The 23,563-nt window shown below is 37.0% G+C and overlaps 1 long non-coding RNA gene across 2 annotated transcripts in view; it reads left to right on the top strand.

The window, feature by feature from the left end:
* LOC144312205 (uncharacterized) overlaps positions 1-23,563 on the top strand; it is a 279,387-nt gene that overhangs the window by 89,267 nt on the left and 166,557 nt on the right. Inside the window, exon 6 of one of the 2 annotated variants that reach the window (XR_013377651.1) lies at positions 5,793-7,735. The exons of the other annotated variant lie outside the window; for it this stretch is intronic. This is a non-coding gene — a long non-coding RNA (uncharacterized LOC144312205). Of the gene's footprint in view, positions 1-5,792; positions 7,736-23,563 lie in introns of those variants that run through there. 2 annotated transcript variants of the gene reach the window in all.

Below are 23,563 nucleotides of genomic sequence, written 5' to 3'. Positions count from 1 at the left end.
GATTCCCAAGAATAACTGGTATTTATGTTTCAAAAATGTGTTTACAGCACACAGTTCTTGATTTCCAAGCCGGATCCCAAACTTAGCAGCAGTTTCAGGGTTTTACTTTAGATCAATGTACTTTATAGCAGTATTTTAATTGAGTGTTGAACTATGACAACAACACAGCCAGCCTTGCTTATCGAAGATAATGTTATCAAAATCTGAGGGTGTAGCCTTATCTAATTAGATAAATACAAAGAGTTTAATGAACTAATATTCTGTTCTCCTTGAGGTAATGAAGAACACATCCTTCTTATAAATCTTTTGAGTGATTGTTTTCTAGACTCATTATAAATATTAAGTTTAACAAATGCCCTATTCTTAGACATTATCATCTCCTTCCTTTCCCTCAAAAAAAAAAAATGGAAAAGCTTGGAATACCCACCAATTATCAACAAGGTTATCCCTGAGTTTTAAAATTTTGATTGACGTGTGTGTGTGTGTGTGTAAACAAAAATTTATTTACAAAAACAAGTGGCAGGGCCATATTTGGCATTCAGACTATAATTTACGAAGTGCTGGCTTAGGGTGTGGGCTCTGGGTCAGTCGCTGTGGTCAAATTCAGGTTCTGCCTCTTATTATTTTGTTGACCCTGGGTGAGTTACTAAACATCTCTATGCCTTAGATTTGTTATCTCTATAATGGGAATAATAGTATCTATCTGGGTTTGTAGGGAGGACACTTGCACAGTGGTCAGAAAGTGTCTGACACACAGTAAGCTTTCAGTGATGGGCAGCTCTTATTGTTCTGTTTTAAAATGGACCCTTTTGAAGAACTAACATTTCACTTATCTGAATGTATCTTCATTGATCCAGTGAAGTAAATTCAGCAAGAATGATGACTAATCCCATGGGTTGTCCAAATTGATTGCTTTTTTTTCCCCCATTTTATCTCTTTTGTTTATCAATAGATACAATATTTTCTAAAGAGGCCACATAACATGTTTGCAATCATATTTGAAATTAGAAAAATATAAAATTAAAGTTTGATACTAGAGGAGACAACTAATGAAAATCTGTTTTCCAGCTACTAAATCAGACTAAACCTCCTGGAACAGTGGGTTTGGGGGAAAAATCCTTAATACTTCTAGGTTCAGTCCTCATGTGCTGGTTTTTTGTTTGCTTGTTTTTCATTTCTTGTCTGTTTACCTTCCTTTGACTTCCCGAAGGAGCAAGTCTAGTGCTGAGAGTCGAACATCAGTGGAAATAACAGAATCTTTTCACTCCTCCTACTGTGAGCTGCCTAATGAACAGTTGACATATTTCTAAGAACATACTCCATGTCCCAAGTTTCTAATTGTTTGGTCATGAAATGAGGGAGGCTATGAACATCTTTATAAGAGCAAACTCTGTGCAGAGTCACTACATTTCTAAACTGGTGCCCAAATCAGGGAACTGCACACTGCTATTATTTAATCCAGCTGAAGTTTCCGCTAATAGAAGCTGGTTCCCCCAGCCACAGCTGGCTAATTACAAGCTTCAAGATTATTTTTCTCTCATTTGAGCTGTTTTGGAATACTTAACCCAATATGGAATTAATAGCTATTTGACTTCTGGCAAACATGCCTGAATAGTTCAACTTCTGCAACCTGAGGGATATAGAACATGGAAGTTTGAAAAAAAAAAAAAAAAGGAAAGGACAAATTCTCATTGCATGATAGAGGACTTCTATGGCTGAAGGAGGTGGTGCAGAGATTCTCAACTCCAAAATTAGAGCTTCAGAATGCCACACTCTCCATTTTTAATCCTATCTAAGTAGTCACAAATGAGAGAGTTAACAATCATAAAGTTTTTCTTAAAATGGCTTAAAATCTGCAGTACTATAATAACACAAGAATCTTTTGCATTCTGTGGTTGTTTGTGTTTTTTGAGACACTTACAAACACCGTACTATCTGATCTCTAAAGTGAAGGTAAAAACCAGTGAGGTAGCAGAAGAGGTATACTTTCCTTTGATTAAAAAAAAAAGAACAGAGTGAGAAGTTTAGTGACAGATAGAAACCAGAATACCTGACTCCAAATCTAAGGTTCTCTGCATTAAAGCTGATTCTCCTCAGCGGTGCTGCCACTAGCATATCCACACAGTACACTAATTAAATCCAGATGGCTTGTGAATCTCCTTCATTTCCATCTGTGATAATGTAGAGAATGTATAGAAGCAATTCCTCTCCTTGAGTATTTTAAGGGTCAGTTGCAAGTTTTGATTATCAAAGAAAATCAAAATTATCTCTTTCTTTACCATAAAAAGTCAATCTCCTCACATAAGTACATTAGTGCTCCTAACACATTAGTAGCATGCCACAGCTGCCCAAATCAAATCATTAAAAAGGAAAAAAAGAAGCACAAAATTCCAGACTACAAATAAACCTATAAAACCCCCATTGAGAAATGAGATTACTTCCTTATGGATTTCATGAAACAAAGATGAGGTTTTCTCACTTATATTTATGAAACAGGTCTTGCAAGCAACTTAAGCAGCTGGAGGGCAAACTATAGAACTCAGGAGGCAAATGTCATCAAAGATGTCCACGAAGCTTCCAGGATTCACTGGGCACTAGAAATGGGGGTCTCTGGTTTAAAGTTGGTCTGCCTGAGCTCAAACCTCAGCACTGCTGCTTGGTAGCCAGGTGATGTTAGGCAAATTATTGGCCCTCCCTAAGCCTCAGGGCTTTAGTGCTTTCCTAAACACTATACATGGGGATAATGATATTACCTTCATAGGTCTGTGGTAGGATCAAATGAGATAAAGCTCATATTCCCATGTTGTATGTGAAAGCATTTAATGTTTATTATTCAGGGAATATTAATTTGAGCCTCTCCTTAAACTGGATGGCAGAGAGAAAACTATGAAGCTTAAAATTTCATATAGATCAAAGACATTTGTCCATTGAAGAGGAATTTGGGTATAATTTAATCCATATATATCAGATGAGAACTCAATATGCATTAGGAAATAAATATATCTTCACTGAGCATATTCTCTGTTCCATGAGAGCATGAAAAGTTCTTAGCTCTAATGTATATGACACAATACAAGAGGTACTACGAGGCTTTATAGAGTTAATTGCCAAATGAGTGGTATTTACCAGTGTTTTTCAAAACTGGGATCCATGCACTTCTGTGTGATCCACAAATATCCTTATTATGAAAGGCCCCTATGTGATGTTTTGATCCACTGTTATGCATATCTATTTTATAATAATATAATCATATTCTGGATTATTTGGTGGTAACATAACTGAGTACATTTGTAGTTGTGACTGTGATTGTGTGGAGTCCAAATCATATCATTTTTTCTGTGCCTATCCACCAAGAATTAACCAATACGTGAAGCATTCAAACCAATTAAAATGCAAATTGAGGAACGCCCTGGTGGCTCAGTGGTTGAGTGTCTGCCTTTTGGCCCAGGGTCCCTGGAGTCCCGGGATCAAGTCCCACATCAGGCTCCCTGCAGGGAGCCTGCTTCCTTCTCTGTCTCTCTCTGTGTCTCTCCTGAATAAATAAATAAAATCTAAATAAATAAATAAAATGCAAATTGATTTTAGAAGGCTATATAAATAGTAGAGAAGGAGTGGAAGAAGAATTTGAGTTATCCTATAAGAATAAAGTAATCACAGGCATGCTCACCTAAAAACAATGGAGGATATTATAGTGGATCTCATATTCATGTGAAAACAAAGAAAAAAGACCTGAAAAAAAAAAAAAAAAAAGACCTGTCATATTATAATGATCCTGCTACTTTGTGAATTTTATATTTTGCTTATATTTAATCAATAAATATATCTTTATCCCATTGTTGTATAGGAGCCATAAACTGAGAGACTATATATATATACATTTCATGGTCTTTTAAAACTACCATTTGGTTCCCATAGAATTTTTGTAGATTATTTAGGATTTTCTACACAGATAAGCATGTCATTTGCAGGTAGTTCTATTTCTTTCATCCTAATCTGAATGCCTAAACAACAGAAATTCAAAGGATTATAAGACACTATTATAAAAACTATATGCCAATTAATTGGACAACCTGGAAGAAATGGAAAAATTCCTAGAAATATGCAATCTTACAAAATGGAATCAGGAAGAAATAGAAAATGTGGACATACCAATTACTCGGAACAAAATTGAATCAGTAATCAAAAAACTCCCAAAAAAACTACAGGACCAGATGAATTCACTGGTGAATTCTACCAAATGTTTAAAGAATTGATACCTATTCTCCTCCTATTTCAAAAAATAGAAGAGAAAGGAAAGTTTCAAAATACATCTCATAAGACTGGCTTTACCCTGATACCAACACCAGACAAAAACACTATTAAAAAGGAAACTACACGTTAATGTTCCTGATGAACATAGATGCAAAAATCCTCAACAAAATATTAACAAACTACATTTAACAATTCATTAAAAGAATCATTCACCACATTCAAGTGGGATTTATTCTGAGAATGCAAGTATGGTTCAATATTCACCAATTAATCAATGTGATACACCATGTCAACAAGAGATAAAAATCGTATGATCACTTCAATAGATGCAGAAGAAGCATTTGAAAAAATTCAACATTCATTCATGAGAAAAATTCTCAACAAAATGGGTTTAGAGGAATCATTCCCTAACATAATAAAGGCCATATATGACAAAACCATAGCTAACATCATATTCAATGTTTATTTCCTTTTCTTGCCATATTGCATTGGCCAGAACCTACAGTACAATGTTGCGTACTCAAAAAAGTTTCATTTTGATGAGAATCTGCTTTAATTTTTGGTATGAGTCTGTCTTTTCTTGCCTAACTTTAGATCCTCAGCCAATACCACTGTCTGTATGTTTAGAGGCAGATCCACTAATCATATGACATTTCACAGACCAAGGAACTTATTTTAAAGCAAAAGAGGTACAAAAATGGGCACAAGACAGTGGGATCCACCAGTCCTGTCTCATACTGTACCACTGTATCACTCTGGAGCTGCTGGTCAGAAAGAGTGACTGAGCTATCTATTATGGTGCCAGCTTGGAAATGATGCACAACAAGGATGTGATATCATCTCAAAGAATCTAGCCTACACTCTAAATCAATAGTGCTGCGTTTTTGATTGGTAAAAAACATGGGTCCAAAACGTAGAAATTTGAATGGCCCTGGTTGCCTGTTTCCCATCACTCCTGGTACCGAGTCAAGGAAATTTTGCTTACCATCCCACTGAGAGGTCTGTGGCTTACGGGGGAAATGGCAAAAAATCCCATTGAAGTCTTTCTCCCAAGACTCCTGTCAAAGGACCAGCTGAAAAAAAAAAAAAAAAAGGAATTACCATCTAGGCAGGTATAGTGACACTATCAGGAGGAGATTGGTCTTTTGTTATACTTAGAAGAAATAATATAAAACAATAAGACTTTAGTCTCGAATACTATATTGATTTGAGTTCAACTACTTTTTAAAAATCATAATTTTCATTAATTGGGTACTTCCATTAGAGTCAGAGGGTCACTGCCTATATCCAGATCTATTAAGAATACAATTATAAGATGTTGAATATTCGCCTGCACATCTTGGGGAATTGAAAGGGAGAAAAAGTAGTGAAAATGGTAACAAATCAGGGATAAGGATGATTGGGAATGTTTGTTTATATACAAATCTAAATCCTTCAGTCATTTATTAAGCAGTATAATGATAATTAAATCAGGGAAGCATAGATCAGTAGGACAGCAGCTTGTCTTCAGTACTGACTACTCTTCGTTTTTCTATCCTCAGCTATCTTGATCCACTGCCCACCTCTGACTGCCAAGACCTGTCTTCTTAAAGGGTGTTAAGCTATTGCCTGTTTTTATTTTATTTACTTTCTTTGTTAGCCTTTCCAGTTTCATAAGTGCAGTTTCTTGCTCATCTATCTTCTTCACAGCTTTATCTCTGGCACCTAGCACAGTGCCTGACAGACATTCACTCTATTTACTAAATGAATGAATGACTCACCAATGTTAAAGACATACAGTAGAGTGCTATTCTATTTAAAATTATGCTGTAGGTAGATAATTATGTGTCATATGTTATTAAGTATAATCAAGTTACTAAGCAATACTTACAGTATAATCTCATTTTTAAAATTTTGATCAAAATTAATAGATAGTAATGCTGATTGTCTCTGGAAAATGGGAATAAGGGATGGCTGGGTGGTTCAGCGGTTGAGCATCTGCCTTCAGCTCAGGGCATGATCCTGGAGTCCTGGGATCAAGTCCCACATTGGGTTCCTTGCATGAGGCCTGCTTCTCCCTCTGCCTGTGTCTCTGCCTCTCTCTCTGTGTGTCTCTCATGAATAAATAAAATCTAAAAAAAAAGAAAATGGGAATAAGAGTGTTTATTCTTTTCTGATAGTTTTACCTGCATTTTCAGTTTTTATCTGCAATGAACATATATTGCTTTATTTTAACAAAGATACATTTACTTTCAATAAAAATGATAATGACAAACTTGTCTGTTGAGACTTGTTTTTACAGATTTTTGTCCATATGGAAAAACAAAGAAGATCATTTTACCTGTAACTAAAAATGGAATAACATGGTCTTGTCTCTGGGCTATGGTTCTCAATTGGAGGCAATTTTTCTTCCTCAGGGATCATTTGGCAGTGTCTAGATATTTTTGATTATCATAATTTGGGAAGTGGGGTGTAGCTGCCACTTGCATGTAGTGAGTAGGGGCCTGAGATGCTGCTAAACATCCTACAATGCACAGGGCAGCTCCACCACAAAAAGAATTATCTGGTCCAAAATGACAGTTGGAGCATCAAGTCTGAGAAACCCTGATCTAGAGTAATTAGAATTTTGATGCTGGGAGACTCTCTGATGGTAAAAATTTAAGACTATAGAATCAGGTTAATGAAGGAAATTTTTTAGGCATCAACATTTAACTGCTCACTCTGGTTAGAGATAAGTCATGCATTTATTCAAAATGAAGTTCATAAAAATATATTTTTAAAGATTTTATTTATTAATTCCTGAGAGACACAGAGAGAAGCAAAGACATAGATAGAGGGAGAAGCAGGTTCCCCACAGGGAGCCCAATGTGGGACTTGATCCCCGGACCAGTATTACACTCTGAGCCAAAGGCAGACACTCAACCGCTGAGCCACACAGGCATCCCAAGTTCATAAAAATATTTTTAAAAGTATTTCTTTATAGCTCTGTTTACATATGGTTCATTATAGGAAAAGGAGAGGCAGTATTAAAGGAACACCGAATAAAACAAGATTGTATTGGCTATTTTCATTTGATAGTTTTGTGAAAAAAGTAAATTATTGATATAATAGTAATCCCTTCAGGGCCAGCATAATGTTTTCTAATCAGTGGCTCAGTCAGATATCCAAAAATAGTTCCTAGAAGTTAGAATTACTGAACACTTCACAAGGGAGATTTCTCAATCTTACTATCTAAGACCTTTAAAATAGAGACTTAGGAACACAGGCAACACCCTTTTTGAACTCGGCCATAGTAACTTCTTGCAAGATACATCCACGAAGGCAAAAGAAACAAAAGCAAAAATGAACTATTGGGACTTCATCAAGATAAGAAGCTTTTGCACAGCAAAGGATACAGTCAACAAAACTCAAAGACAACCTACAGAATGGGAGAAGATATTTGCAAATGACGTATCAGATAAAGGGCTAGTTTCCAAGATCTATAAAGAACTTATTAAACTCAACACCAAAGAAACAAACAATCCAATCATGAAATGGGCAAAAGACATGAACAGAAATCTCACAGAGGAAGACATAGACATGGCCAACATGCATATGAGAAAATGCTCTGCATCACTTGCCATCAGGGAAATATAAATCAAAACCACAATGAGATACCACCTCACACCAGTGAGAATGGGGAAAATTAACAAGGCAGGAAACAACAAATGTTGGAGAGGATGCGGAGAAAAGGGAACCCTCTTACACTGTTGGTGGGAATGTGAACTGGTGCAGCCACTCTGGAAAACTGTGTGGAGGTTCCTCAAACAGTTAAAAATATACCTGCCCTATGACCCAGCAATTGCACTGCTGGGGATTTACCCCAAAGATACAGATGCAGTGAAACGCCGGGACACCTGCACCCCGATGTTTATAGCAGCAATGGCCACGATAGCCAAACTGTGGAAGGAGCCTCGGTGTCCAACGAAAGATGAATGGATAAAGAAGATGTGGTTTATGTATACAATGGAATATTACTCAGCTATTAGAAATGACAAATACCCACCATTTGCTTCAACGTGGATGGAACTGGAGGGTATTATGCTGAGTGAAGTAAGTCAGTCGGAGAAGGACAAACATTATATGTTCTCATTCATTTGGGGAATATAAATAATAGTGAAAGGGAATATAAGGGAAGGGAGAAGAAATGTGTGGGAAATATCAGAAAGGGAGACAGAACGTAAAGACTGCTAACTCTGGGAAACGAACTAGGGGTGGCGGAAGGGGAGAAGGGCGGGGGGTGGGAGTGAATGGGTGACGGGCACTGGGGGTTATTCTGTATGTTAGTAAATTGAACACCAATAAAAAATAAATTAAAAAAATAAAATAGAGACTTAGGGATATTTTATTTGTTTATAAAAAGCTCTAAAAAAAGATTTTATGTATTTATTTGAAAGAGAGAGCACTGACTCCAACACTCACCATCTCTTTCAACAGGCCCCATTGCTTCTTGGAACTCCCTAACTTTCCCCAACCCATCTTTCCCTGGATTCCACCCTTACACGAGAGAGAGAGGGAGAGAGAGAGAGAGAGAGAGAGAGAGAAAGAGAGACAGCCTCTGATCCCATGCCACGGTGGGGGTTGTGGTGGCCTGAAGGCATGACCAAGGAGTGGGGGAGGAGCAAAGGGACAAGCAGACTCCCTGCTGAGCCGGAAGCCTGCCTTAGGGCTTGACATGGTCTTGACCCAGGGCTTGACATGAGATCATGATCTGAGCCAAAGTCAGACACACAACGAGCCACCCAGGTGCCCCTATAAATCACTTTTATTAAAAGAAAAGTATAAGATATGATCCAAAAGACTCCTGTGAACATGTTTGCATATTCAGTTGCAATTTAACTGAATTAATTGATTTTTGTAATGTGTTATTTGGAACAAAAATATAAACACTGTAGAATCTTTCCAAGAGACTTACTTCTCTCCATTCCTACAGACCAACAATGTTTCTCAACTAGAGTTTTGCTAGTCCTAACTAGATTCCTCACCCCTACTTTACATCATAGACATTGCTCATGAATCCAGGTTAATTTCTCTGGTTATCTCAAGTGCAAAATGAGGGTAGTATCTTTTCTACAGGATAATGGTGAGAAACAAAAATGACATACATAAAGCATCTAAAACAGTGTTGAACACATAGTGGATGCTCAGTAAGAAGAATTTAAGCAAAATAATGTCTATGCTCATGGAGTGATGAGGGGCTTTCAGCCCTACCACACATACTGGCATTTATGTTTGCATAATAACATATTTTATACACTTGTGTCTGAAATTATGAGAACTTGCCAGACTGTAAGCACAATAAGTTCCCACCTCATGGAAGCCTGAAAATCACTTGTCCCAACCTATTTCCAACTTCTTTCCAACCTCTTCAACTTTCTGGTAAGTAATATATCTTAGACGAGTGCAAATCCAAGATACGTTTGTTTCTAAGTTGTTTGGTCCTTGGGCAGCAAGAGTAACTAAATGAATAAGAAAATATCTTCTCTTCCAGTCACTTTCAGAGACAATGGAAATATCCTAATAATGCTGAGTCTCAGACATGTATCTGTTCTCCAGAAATTTAAAACTACTATTTATTGACATTTATCTTTTTGTACTTACTCCTTGTGCCAACCCTAAAAATAGTCATTATTTATACTATTTAATTGGATGAGGAAGTTGAAGTTTACAGAGATAGAGATTTGCTCAAGGTGACATGGCTGTAACTACATAATTTGGATTTAATTCCGTGTTTCTCTAACTTGTATGCCCACTACTCCTCAGCATCAATATATTAGAAGGAAACTAGATAAGCTAAAATCTATTTAATCTCCCCAAAGGTAATTGAGAGTTGAGAAAAAGTTAGATATTTCTCTGGACCAAATGGAGTTCTTTGCTTTTTTAAAGAACTCAAAATAGTTGATTGACTCCTTATGCTAAATTTTTTTTTGCTTCACTTTTAACCACAAACATTTTTTTGCCAAATTTTTTCTTCTCAATGCTAATAATTTCTTCTTCGATGCTAATGTAGTTTTGTTTTATCCCAAAGGAAGGAAAAAACCACCTAGAATGACATGAACCTGTAGCCTAAATGTAGACTCCACGTCTATTTGTTCAAATTCACATTCCCTGGCCCATCCATAAGTCTGTCTCTTTTTCTCAGTGGGAGACCATATTCCTTAAAGTCAGTTGCAATAAAAACACACATTATTGCTGGAATAAGCTACATGCTACTAAGGAAAAAAATCAATACAATAGTTAACACACACTCTTCGAATACCTAACTAAATTGAGTGTGTAAACATTCTAAAAAGAAATTATTGCTTTCTTATTTTTCCCTCCAATCATGGGAGTCATTTCTCCTATCTCTGCTTACCTTGGCAGCTAGTCAAGACTGTCTTTCATTTCTATTCATTCTTTGTTATATCTGCCACATGTTTGAATAGTCATAGTTCTGTGCTCAGCTTGTAATTAGATGAAGTGATGAAAATAACTTTTACATGAGTCCAATTTTCTCTGCATAAAAATAACTCCTTTGAGTCTTCTGATGTAATAAATTATAGAAAGCTTTAGGTAGGACTAGTTCTAAAATTGGAGTCTGATTTGGGCCAGATGCGTCTTAGTGGTATCAGAACTATCTTTTACATTGTGTTCTTTTATTGTAAGCTTAGATGCTATGCCACAATTCATTTAATGGGTTCTGCAAATGTGGAGATTTTTAGTCCAATTACCAGTAGGACACTGTTGTCATTTTACACCCTAACTCCCATCCAATAATCACGCTAGGTCCCAAACAGCTTATTTATAAAGTTGAAGATCGAGGATGACATTCTGAAGCTCCTTTCAGGCCTGCTGTTTGCAATTCTATTTGCTTCAATTTCCATATCCAGATATATAACACAACAGGCCACAATTTGGAATTTGGGTCTTGGGCTTTTAAAAAATCTCACATTTTCTAAAATTGTATTAGGAGCAAAGATTCCCCTCACTCAGCTTACTAGAGGCATTAGACATTACTAGAATGAATATCAAAACTCTTACTTTGAAGTGCTTTAACTTGATCCAATAATAAAAACAATGGTAAATAATTTATATCTTCATAGCACTGTAACTTATAAATTAAATTCAGGATAGCAAACTGATACCTCTAAAAGGCTCATTAGGTAACCTAAATGAGTAAACCTAGGTGTGGCTGAATGTAAAGGAGACAAACATGCCTAAGAGTCCACACATTGGAATACTTGATGCAATTCAGCAATATACAAGATCTCCCTCTCTCTTTCTCTTTTATTTCCTTACCCAGATCCAAAGCTATGAAATCTGAATGAGTAGCAAACCCCTCAATGATGGAATGTCATCCATAAAAGTTCCTGGGAAGAGAGGAATGACCTCAGAGAGTGAAGTTGCCTTTATTCTCTACAACCCCCCTCTGTGCACCAGGGATACTAGGGCTGTGGAGCCAGCCTTCATTAGTAAAGTGCAAAAGAACTGGAACATTTCCTTGCTGAAGTACAAAGGCCCTTTGCCTCTTTTGTTGGCTCAGAAGCTTCAATCGGCTGTAGAGTTTCAAAGGTTCAACCAGCGGAGTTCCAACTGGGCAGGGATTGAGTAGTGCCCTGGGTACTGAGTAGGGAAGCAAGTGTCTCTGCCCACTCAGTAACCCCAGGCTGATGGGATCTCTCTACAAAGGTTGAAACATAATGTTTTATGATTTGAGCCACCACAAGAACAGCAGAGAACAGGGTGATGAAATACCACTCTACCCTTCACTATCAAACATCTATTTATTACTTGGCTACCTTTGAAAGAACATAAACTGTTCTTAAGGACTTACCAAACCTATTCTCTAGCATCACACATTCAGAACAGGCAGCTTCCTTTGAAAGTTAAAAGAGAGTCAGGCCATCCTAGCTAGTAGTTAGAGAGTCAGTGATGGACAGATATATAAAAGCCAAGTTAAGTGAAAGGGAAAGAGAAATGAACCATTAGCAAAGGGCATGACAGCTCAGAAGAAAAGTCATAGAGGAAGGACTGGGAAAAGCAAGATCCATTGTTTGTTACCCCTAGCTCTTAGCCAAGTCAGGGGGAAGATGGAAGATGATCAGCATACAGAGAACCCACTTATTGTCAGTTTTTGTTACACTCCATTATGGTTAAGAGACCAGATAAGCTTTCTTTCTCCCTATGATGCTAAGAGGACAATTATTTATAAAGGACAATTGCAAAGAGGTGCCTTTAGTGCCGGATATAATTCACTAACATCCCCTGACATGTTCCCATTACCCAGTCCCCACTCACATAAATTAAACTACTAAATCATTCTATTAATTTTGTCAATCAATTTCATAAATATCTATTATCTATTTTACTGTAGGCAAGCCACTGCACAAGGCACTGGTGATACAAAGATAAGTGTAATACTAAGTGTATTCAAATAAACTACAGTTTGGTGGATGAGACCACATATTAAAACAAAAATACCAATGTGAAAAAGTGGACAGAACCCAACGTTCAGATGAAGGCATACCTGAGTTTGAATCTTTGCGCTGCTACGTGTTTGCCAGCAGAGTTAGCTGAGTCTGTTTTATCATTTGAAAAATTATATACACGGATAACTGTGTATATAATGTATGGCACTTTTATGAACTAGGGATATCATTTGTTAAGTAAAGTAAGTGTTCAATAAATAGGCATTGGATGTGCTGGTAACTTGTATTTGTACTTCTGGATCTAACCTCTACTTCTCTCAACAGTGTTCTGTGATATAAAAGTCTGACTTTTATGGATTACATATACAAATGACAGCTTTCTCTATTTGCTACTTGGCTTCTTATTGGATTTAGCAATTTGGAGTAGATTGTCAGGCATGAGGGATGAGAGGTTGGTATATATTTCCTGGGCTCCCTCCATTGGAGTTGCTGTGGCTATTTCTGCCAAAGGCCATAGGCATCATAAGATGAAGTACCTTGGGGTGCCTGAGTGGCTCAGTCAGTTAAGTGTCTGACTCTTGATTTTTGCTTAAGTCATGATCTCAGGATTGTACGATTGAGCCCTGTGTCAGCCTCTGTACTCAGTGTGGAGTCTGCTTAAGATTCTCTCCCTTTCCCTCTGCCCCTACCCTGTTTATGCACTCTCTCATAAATAAATAAATAAATAAATAAATAAATAAATAAATAAATAAATAAGATGAAGTACCTCCATACAGTACTGTCTCTGAGTTATGGTAACAGCTTTTTCCCTTTCCTTCATCAGGTGGTAACTTTCTGATGCTACTAGCACTGAGATACTATACTATCCCTGGTTGCTTCCCCCAAACTCTGCCTGTACTTTTGTTTCATTAAACTCTCCTCAAATTGCTCAGCTGAAGTATACCATCTGTTTCTTGCTGAGACTCTGATAAATATAAGTATTATTATTAGTGTGGATATGAAGGTGCTATGAAAGCAGAGGAATAATAACAACAATAACAAAACCAAAACCATTGTGAAGAATGTCAGAGAGACTTTTTGGAGGAACAATTATCTAAGGGACTGTCATATGTTTCATCAATGTTCACATTGATGAAAGTGAGCAGTGTGGAAAAAGCAGGAAGAGAACATCTGGGCAGAGGAGTACCATATGCAGACACAAACAAGAAGGTATACAGCATTGTGGGGGAACTTCAAGTGTCTCAGCCTAGCTGGAGCATAAAATAAGAGATGGAAGGATGACTGCTGAAGTTGTGAAGTTGGGCCAGTTCACAAAAGACCATGTATGATTTTTTGCTATAGGCAATGAGATACTATTAAAGATTATAATATGATCACATTGTATTTGAAAGTAATATATAGAGAGAATTAGAAAGGGGCAAGACTGGAGACAGAAGTATCAAATAAAGAATCTAGGTGGAAAAAATACGGTAACCAAAAAATGGCAGTGTCAGGAGAAAATGGTTTGAATTTACCAACTATTAAGGAAATAAGTTCTATTTGATTTAGTGAGCAATTAATGTAAGGATCTGAGAAGGCAAAGAAGTCAAACAGAGCCCCCACCATCAAGTTTAATTTCTTTGGATAGTCCTGACTTTTTCTTATGTAAAGTGACTTGTTCATCCTCAAGAGAACTTTGGAAGACAGGAGCGTTTTGATTTGGGCAACAGTGTGACTTGTGGTGCAACTGCTCTTCAGAAAGAAGCAAACTAAACTTTAAGCTAGAAGTATGATAGAACTGCTTCACACAGGCTTGTGATAGTCAATTATATACATCTCTTCCTAGTTCTGACTTCAGTAACATCACTTTGATAGTTTGAAATTGGTCGTGGTGGGAGTATTTACACCACAGAAATTATCAAATACTACCAATCAGGCTTTTATACCCCTTCTCTGAAAATATCTGGTTGTTAAAATATTTACTTGCCACTACTGAATAAAGCCATTTAAAAAAAGTGGGGGGATAACTCTGATAGTGATGGTAGAATTGAGACTTGAGCCAAAAAACCTGTACCAACAACTGATAGTCAAACCAGAACTAGAAGGAAAATTCTATGACCTGGATGAAGGCAGATTAGAAGGTTCAGTGGGACATCCATGAGGGGCTAGCTACAGATGGATAAGTACATTGGCATTTAGAGGGGAATCTGAAACATCTGAGGTGGCAGGTAGTTGAGGTTGATGAGTGATGAGAATTCATGATGGCCAGGAATCAGAAACCAAGAGCAACATAAGAATAGGAGATGATTCAAGCAAGTATGGGGAGAAAGCTTTATCAAGGCAAATCAAGAAACAAACCTTCTAAAATGGTGGCATACCTTCTTGTCAGTTTTTATAGAGGAGGCCTTCCATTTTCTTGCTATGTAATTGCATTGGAATATGTCATCGTCTCTATCATGGAGGCATCTTCCAAAGAGTAAAGCAGATCAGAGTTCAGAAAGCTGTCATATTGCAGGGAAGATATGAAATGAAGTTGTGTACATGGGCAACTACTGGCCAGGTCTAGTCTTTGGGCCCATACTTCTGTAGCCCATACTCATTTAGTTGGGGCCAGTCATCCAGGACATAAAGGTCCAAAATGGACGAAAGAGCAATCTCTTGTTTCCCTTAAGTCTGACAAGCAGGACTGCCTAAATGATTTGCAGGGCCCAGTGCTAAATGAAATGGTAAGGCCTCTTGTTTAAAAAGTATAAAGAATTTCAAGGTGGCATAGCCAAATATTAAACCAGGCATAGTCCCATGAAGTTAGCTCTGATGATAGATCACTTCGGTAATGGTAAAACTTGACCTAAGTTATTATCTTCCTCTGTTTAGTCCAGATTCTCTCTTGTGTTATTCATCCTTAAGTGAAATTTAGAACGCAGGAAGGTATTGGCTCTTAGGCTAATGACTGTAGGTATATTAAGCTCAGACTCCCTGGAACCAGGAGATTTAAGGCTCTGAGAAACAAAAGATTTAAATGATGCCCAGCTAATGAAATACATCCTAACAAGCGGCAAAAACTGAGAATAAACATGACTGTTGTCAAGCAAGTTCAATGGGCTAAACAATGTAGCACAATTTTGGTGGGTACAGAAACAATAGAAGTTTCTTTCTTGCCTACATTACAATCTAATAAAAGACAGTGGAGCTTTTGTTCCACATAGTCAGAGACCAAAGACCTTCAGTCTTATTTGATCCATCTTCTCCTTGGGATTTATATTTAATTCAATTTAGTTGGTGGATAGGGAAAGAGTAAGAATCCTCTGTGGGAGATCTTCGGAAGTCAACACTGGAAGTGGTACGTATCATTTCTACTCATATTCCTTTGGCCAGAACTCAGCTGTATGAGTCAGAAAGGAGACTGAAGAATGTGATTCTATGCTCATGCAGAAAAGAACCTGAATATTGATGAACACCAGCAATCTTAACCACATGAAGCCTATTGGTGGTAGTCGAGGTCCACATAATCAAAAGCACGTCTAAATTTTGTTTTAGAAAACAATTCCTCCCTTTCTTCCTCTTTATTCTTTCCATCATTAAACACATATTTGCCAGGAGCCCATAATGTGCAGGGATTACACAGGAATATAATGTTGATAATACATAAGACCTGCACTCAGGGAGAAATTGTCACAAACAGAACAGTAAAAAGAGGACAATACATGCATGACTTGTCCTGACTTGTCCATGCATGTAGATGGTATTGCCTTTAAAGATTTTTATTTTATTTTATTTTACTTTATTTTATTTTATTTTATTATTTTATTTTATTTATTTTATATTTTATTTTATTTTATTTTATTTTATTTTATTTTATTTTATTTTATTTTATTTTATTTTATTTTATTTTTTATTTTATTTTGGGGGGCAGGAGGACAGAGGGAGAGAGTCCCAAGCAGACTTTGAGCTGAGCATGGAGCCCAACAGGAGGCTCAATCTCATGACCCTGAATCACAACCTGACCCAAAAGCAAGAGTCAAATGCTCAATTGAACTGTGCCACCAAGGAACCCCTAGATGGTATTGCCTTTAAACTGATAATGGCTCTGGCCTCTCAAAGCTGTGACCTTTGAAATAACACTGGACTCTCAGTATCTATTTGACAAATTAGAGAAACATGGGCTTGATTGAGGATATATTGATTTTCCCCAAGTAGGATTTTCTCTTAAGAGAAGTATAGTAGGGGCACCTGGGTGGATCAGTAGTTGAGCATCTGCCTTCAGCTTAGGTTGTTATCCTAGTGTCCTGGGATCAAGTCCCACATCAGGCTCCCTGCAGGACTCTTGACTCTTTCCCTGTGTCTCTCATGAATAAATAAATTTTAAAAATATTTTATTTATTCATGAGAGACACACAGAGAGAGGCAGTGACACAGGCAGAGGGAGAAGCAGGCTCCATGCAGGGAGCCTGACCCCAGGACTCCAGGATCAGGCCCTGGGCTGAAGGCAGCCCTAAACCACTGAGCCACCAGGGCTGCCCCTAAATAAAATTTTTAAAAAGAGAAGATATAATAATATAGTGGGACTCCCCTGCCAAGGCCAAACCTTCATGGAATGTGAATGTCAAAAGAGATGATCTCTAAAGTCCTTTCTAGCCCTGACATTCTAAGATTTTATGTTCAAACTAAGCAGATCTAGGAAACCCAGTAAAGAGGCCGGACAAGACCCAAGGATAACATGTAAGTGAGAGTTAGCAGTAGCAAAGTGGAATTTAGGAATAAGAGTCAGCAGAATGGAGAGCCTACTAGGACAATGACTTGAGGGCTATTTTTTGACTTAAAAATATTTCTTTATGAGTGTATCTTCACATTGCTTGGAGCATAGTGCCTGGATTCTTAAATATTAAGAACTCCTTGAGCTTTGGAGTACATAAGAATCATACCAAGAACTTGTTTAAAATACACCTTCCTTCCCCAGAATTTCTGGATCCATACATTAAGGACAGGAACCAGAAATATGTGTTTTTAACAAGAACTTCTCAGAAACCTTGAGGTTGAGATTATGCATCCCAAATAGCCTATGGTGAAGAAGCTCAATGCAGTTAGGCATTCCAGGCCTTTTCTCTCCTACAAGGCAGCATGTGGCAGAACAGAGGTGATCAGTGTTCTGTCTGTTTTTAAAGTGTATTAGTGCTATGGCTTGCCAGTCCCATCACTTTACTTTGCTGCCAACATTTGCAGAGTAGTTATAAGAAGAAGGGGAATTGCAATAAGACTTTCCAGCTGGATGTTGGTATTGGCACACATCTGGATAAAAATTAGAGAAGCCACATCAATCCAAGAGACAGCTGTTTCCCAATATCTCACTCTTTCACACTGTGGGCCATACATCTGGATTCAGGGCTCTTTAATCCTATTTGAGTTAGAAAGTTTAATATCATAGAGGCATTGTTTTTCACACTTTAGACAACTTGCCAGAGCGCTATCTCAGGTCAACTTGTACTCAGAGCCACTCCAAGGGATGGAAAATTAGGTCTCTCCTTACAGACCACAGATGCAGACCGTAAGGAACTTCAGATACTGCTTAGAAGGCCCTATCATCCATAACCACCAAAATACAGTATGCAAACAACTTTCCTCCTTCCACCCTTTTCAGACTACATTGGAAAAAAAATTATTTTTTGTCTTTTCAGGGATTGCCTTAGACCCTTATCCTGATTTCATCTAGAAATAGATGCTAATAGTGAGGGCCAGGACATTCCTAAGGAACAAACAGATCCACAACATGATAAAGATCAATATCTAGAACCTCAGATCCCACCAAGAAGTTCCTATTTACTATATCTTTTTATGAAATTCCTTTTTGACTTAAATTCCATAACATGAACCAGCTGCTATGGTGGAATCCTAAGTGCATGAGTCTACATATGCAAGAAAGCAATGCTTTATAAACCAAGGATGCAAGAAAACAATGCTTTATAAACCAAGGATTCTGAAAGTATAATTTGAATACCCTTTTCTATTGCACCTGTCACTCTAAAAGAGAAAATATTTAAGTGAAGTTTGAGCTTTCAGCAGAGATTGCCAACTTTTCTTTTGACTGTGGCAGACTCCACAGTTAATTGGAGCTTTTGATGACTAATGAGGAGGATCATTCCATCAAGACATGGGATCACTGGGTTTTGAAAAAATAAGGATCTGGCTGCAGTCCAAATACAAGAAAAAGGAAATTAGCCAGAAAGAGTACCTCAGATGAGGACAAACCTTGGCATGTTTTTTTTTCCTTTACTGAGGAATTCATTATATCCATCTTATAACTTACATTCATTTATGTGACATTTCTGCCAAGTAGGATTGGTGGGCCAGCACCCAAGATTACTTCAGAGGTGAGGCAAGTAGAATCTTCAAGTTTTCATGCTGTCCTACTCATTGTTGGGCAGACAATTAAATAATCTGGAATATGTGGAAGTCTCCCACATGAGTCTCTGTGACTGCAATCCACAGCTCAGAGGTAATATTTTATAGGTTATTATTATTCAGAAAGCAGCAGAGCCAGGAGTGGTTCCATATATTGTATCTACAATGACAACCAGTGTCCAGCCACGGTTAAAGAAACATTTTATAAGTCTTTGTCTTCTGTCATGAGAGGTAGTACTTTACCTTCCACTGATTCTTGAAGAGGGTTTTGTTGAGCAGCAAAAACTGGTAAATATCTACTGAGTTATGAGGAACAGAAGAACAAAGGGAGGAGGGGCAAAAGAATAGGGAATGAGACATACTGATGTATAATTAGGCCTAATTATCACTTTTTTGTAAGGATAAGGATCTCTCTGAGTTTATTAGTTTTTTCATCCATTAAATAAATATTTATTAAGCACATGCTATGAACTAAGTACTATGCCAGGATTGAGAATATAATAGTAAGCAAGACTTCTTCATGGAGCATTTATGGGTGTCATAATCTAGTATGTTACTTGCTATATGTTCTTTTAAGATTTTATTTATTCACTCATGAAAGACACAGAGAGAGAGAGAGAGAGAGAGAGAGAGAGGCAGAGACACAGGCAGAGGGAGAAGCAGGCTCCATGCAGGGATCCCAATGTGGGACTCGATCCTGAGTCTCCAGGATCATGCCCTGGGCTGAAGGTGGTGCTAAACCACTGAGCCACCCAGGCTGCCCTGTTACTTGCTATTATTGGTGCTATGGGAGTCCATAGGATGGGCAGCCAATTGAAATTTGAGAGATCAGATCAGAAGGCCTTTTAGGAAGAAATAACTTTGGACAAGTCACTTTCAGGGGCCTCTTTTTTCTTCATTTTAAAATGGGAAAAATAAAACTTTCATAAGTTTGAGGTGAAGATTGAATAAGGTGATGCATGTAAAGTTTTGTTTGTGGACATAGTAAGCTCTGCAAATATATAGTTAATATTATTTTTATTATTTAAACTATTATTACTAGTACACTATTACTACTGTTATTTTTGCTTTTATAATTATTTTGGACTTGAAGGATGGGTGGATGAGAGCCAGGAAAAGGATGGAGATCATGTCAGACAAAGGAACAGCAGGTGTAAAGAACTATAGGCAAGAAACATCATATCTTGGGGGAACTGGACATTTAGTATGTATATAAAAATATATAGTATATATGCATAGTATACACATGCATTTATAGTATTTACTATATGTGTACATGTATATGCCTATATATAATTATAAATTATATATACACATATATATGCATGTATATATATAATGTATGTAACAGGTAAGTGGCAAGAGATGAGATGGAAACATAATCCATGATCCAAAGAGTTTTATAAGCTGAGCTTAAATAGTTTGTATTTTATCCCAAAAGCCATTGAAGAATATTAAGTAGTGGAGCAACATGATCATACACTAACATACCCTCAGCCACAGCTTTGCACACAACACACTCATATCCATAATTTACAATCATAGTACAGCTAGGGATTACAAATTATATAATTCAAGTCTTTAATATTAATGTTGAGGAAACAGAGTACAAAAAGGTAACATGACTAACTAGGATAACAGAAAGAGTTGCTACATGTCTTTCGACCTCAAATACCTTATTTTTTTTCCATTACACAATACTGCTTTCCTTAACACTAGTATTAGTACTCTGTTGTATCTAGTATTAATTAGTACTCTGTGTTGGACAATTCTCAGGGTGAGAGTGTCTCAACTAAGCTGTTTACCCTCTAAAAGTGGGTAGGAACCTGCAAAAAAAATTCTAGCATGGTGATTTGCATCTAAAACCCAAACTCTTAAGTTCACAATGGATCCTTGGGAATCCAGTGAGTTAAGCTTTTAAGAGCTCAGAATCATCTCCACAAGGCTGTGGATCCAGGGTAAAAAGTTCACTACATGACCACCTTCAACCTCCACCTCCATTCTTATATAGATAAAATTGAAACCAAAGGCAAAATTGACTCAAAAAAGCATCTTGCAGACTTCAAGAAGAAAATTCTATTGGGAAGTAGATTTGTGTTGGTGTTGACCCTGGGTAATTTTAGAGCTTGTTTGTGTGTAATTTTTTTTTCTTATCCATAAAGATAAATTCCATCTACACTTAGATACTTTCCTCTATCACTGACCATAAGATTATAAATGTCATGTATCCTGTTCCTACCAATCTGTCCTTCCTTCACAAACTATTCAAAGCCTATAGTCCTGATGTTCTATATGCTAATGGACAACTTAGAATATGCAAACAAAATGTATCTGTACTAGATATCTTTTCATAGAAATGCCTTTACTGAAATACTATTTAATATTACATTTTAGGAAGTTGTACATTCTTATGAAAAATGGCCATCATAAAGGGTCTTCTGTAGAACTGCATTTGAAGACATTTCCCATGATTTGGCTTCATGACATTTATTCTTATAATTAATTTCTCTAAACCTTAACATCAGAAAAAAGATCATCTCTTCTGAAGATCCGGTAATTTTTTTTCCTTTTTTTGGAATGAGTTATATCTAATTTTATTTCCTCCACTCTTTTTCTTTCTTGGTTTGGCTGTCAGGAGCTTGGAGTTAACCCAATACTTAATTAACATCAATAGCTCATCCTTGGTTTAATTCCCTACTTCTTTATCTTATTCCCACTAGTTTTTCAGATGGCCTGTGTGAAAAGAGGGTTATCTATGAGGGGATCATCTGGTTGCGGCTGGAAGTTCACTAAGATCAAAAAGTTACAATCATTTTTTAGGATGATCATCCAGACTTCCATATGAGAGAACATTTTATTCTCTCAGTGAAGTCCTTGGAGACTTAGAATCTTCTTCTATGTAATGTTTTCTATCCTTTTCTTATTTAAACTCCATGTAGGAATATATATTCATTTTCATTGCAAGATACTTGAAATTACTTTCAGAAGAAGGAAGGTTATAAATTATAAATAAGTGGTCATGAATTATAAATATTTGGCATTAAGATTTCAGCAATCATAAGTTATGTCCCTGAGACATGAGTTCAACTCACCACCAAAACAAAGTGTCTGTGAAGGAGGTCCAAGAAACACCAAGTTTCTGCAGCTTTTACTCTGTGAACAAATCATTTGTACCTTGGGTGGCACTCAGACCCAATGACCTAGGATGAGCTTGGAGAGAAAGCCATAAAACTATGCATCTTAACATTTTTCCCTCCGCAAAGGGAAGCAGGAAACTGTGGCTTTAGTTTCTCCTCAAGTTAAATAAATACAGGCATTTGCAGTTTTTAGAACTGCTTCTGAGACAAGTAGGAGTGAAATGAGAGTAATAGCTGGAATGTTCTTCAGCCTGGGCAGCTTTCTTTAGGATGTTTTTGTTTGGTGACAAATCACTTCTTATTTCAAATCCTGCTGTTAGACTAAATGGCTGTGTAAAATTGAAATGACAGTGAAGACAAGTTATTCTAACTTCTCCACATTTAGGTAACCTAAATAGTGTTGTCTCAATGCTCTTACACTGAGCTCTGAAAGAACAGGTGTTAAGCGTGGACTTTTAGGCCCCAATTATATGTCATTGAATACTAAGGCAGGAAGAGTCAGAGGAAGAAAAGTCCAGAATAGTACTTGGGGATGCTGGCAACTGGGAAATGAAAATACTGTAATTTAAGAGAGAAAAATGAAAGAACATTCAGATGAGGAAGATTGAAGAAAGAATGATCTGAAATGAAAGTGCCTGGAAGGACTATGAGAATGGGTAGGGAGGATTGAGCATACAAGATGGGGATAGCTAGTGTGATAAAAAATGGACACTATATGTTAAATAGAATTTGAAATAATAAAAATAGGATTGCATAGGTAGGTTGGGACTAAATTATCAAAGTCTGTAAAAACTGCAATAATGCATAATAATACACGAGTATACAATATGGATTAAAGCTGTAAAAATTACATAAGAAACCAAAAAGATGTTGTGAATGTCTAGCAAGAGATGAGATGCAGAAGATGATAAGGTCTTGGAGGAGGAGGAGGATGACAATAAACCTGGAAACAAGGAGGCATTTTTTTTCTTATAAAGAGACATATTTAAGTGGAGGAAGGAACTGGCATTTATTGAGCACGTATCATGTGCCTGACCCTTTACATGCATTACCTAACATATTTACAGCTCATGAAAATCTTGAAAGGTAGGTAAGATTATCCCAGGTCTACAGATAAAGCAGAAGATGTAACCCTTTCAGAAATTCATTCAGCTGATATGAAGAGCCAAGATTTGAATTCAATGTTTTCCAACTCAAGCAACTATATAGTCTTCTCATTTCAACTTTAGCTAACCTGAAATATAAAAAAGAAAGGATGGGATTTATTCTCAAAGTTATATTTGCCCTATTTTTTTAAAAAGGGGGTTTCTGGAGACTAGATTTTTATCTGTAAGTAATATAAATGGTGTCACAGACGGAGACAAAATAGTTATG

The sequence above is a fragment of the Canis aureus genome, chromosome 4 (assembly GCF_053574225.1).
Source record: "Canis aureus isolate CA01 chromosome 4, VMU_Caureus_v.1.0, whole genome shotgun sequence".
Taxonomy (NCBI): domain Eukaryota; kingdom Metazoa; phylum Chordata; class Mammalia; order Carnivora; family Canidae; genus Canis; species Canis aureus.
The sequence above is the reverse complement of the archived record's forward strand: the minus strand, read 5'-3'. Positions and strand labels throughout refer to the sequence as shown.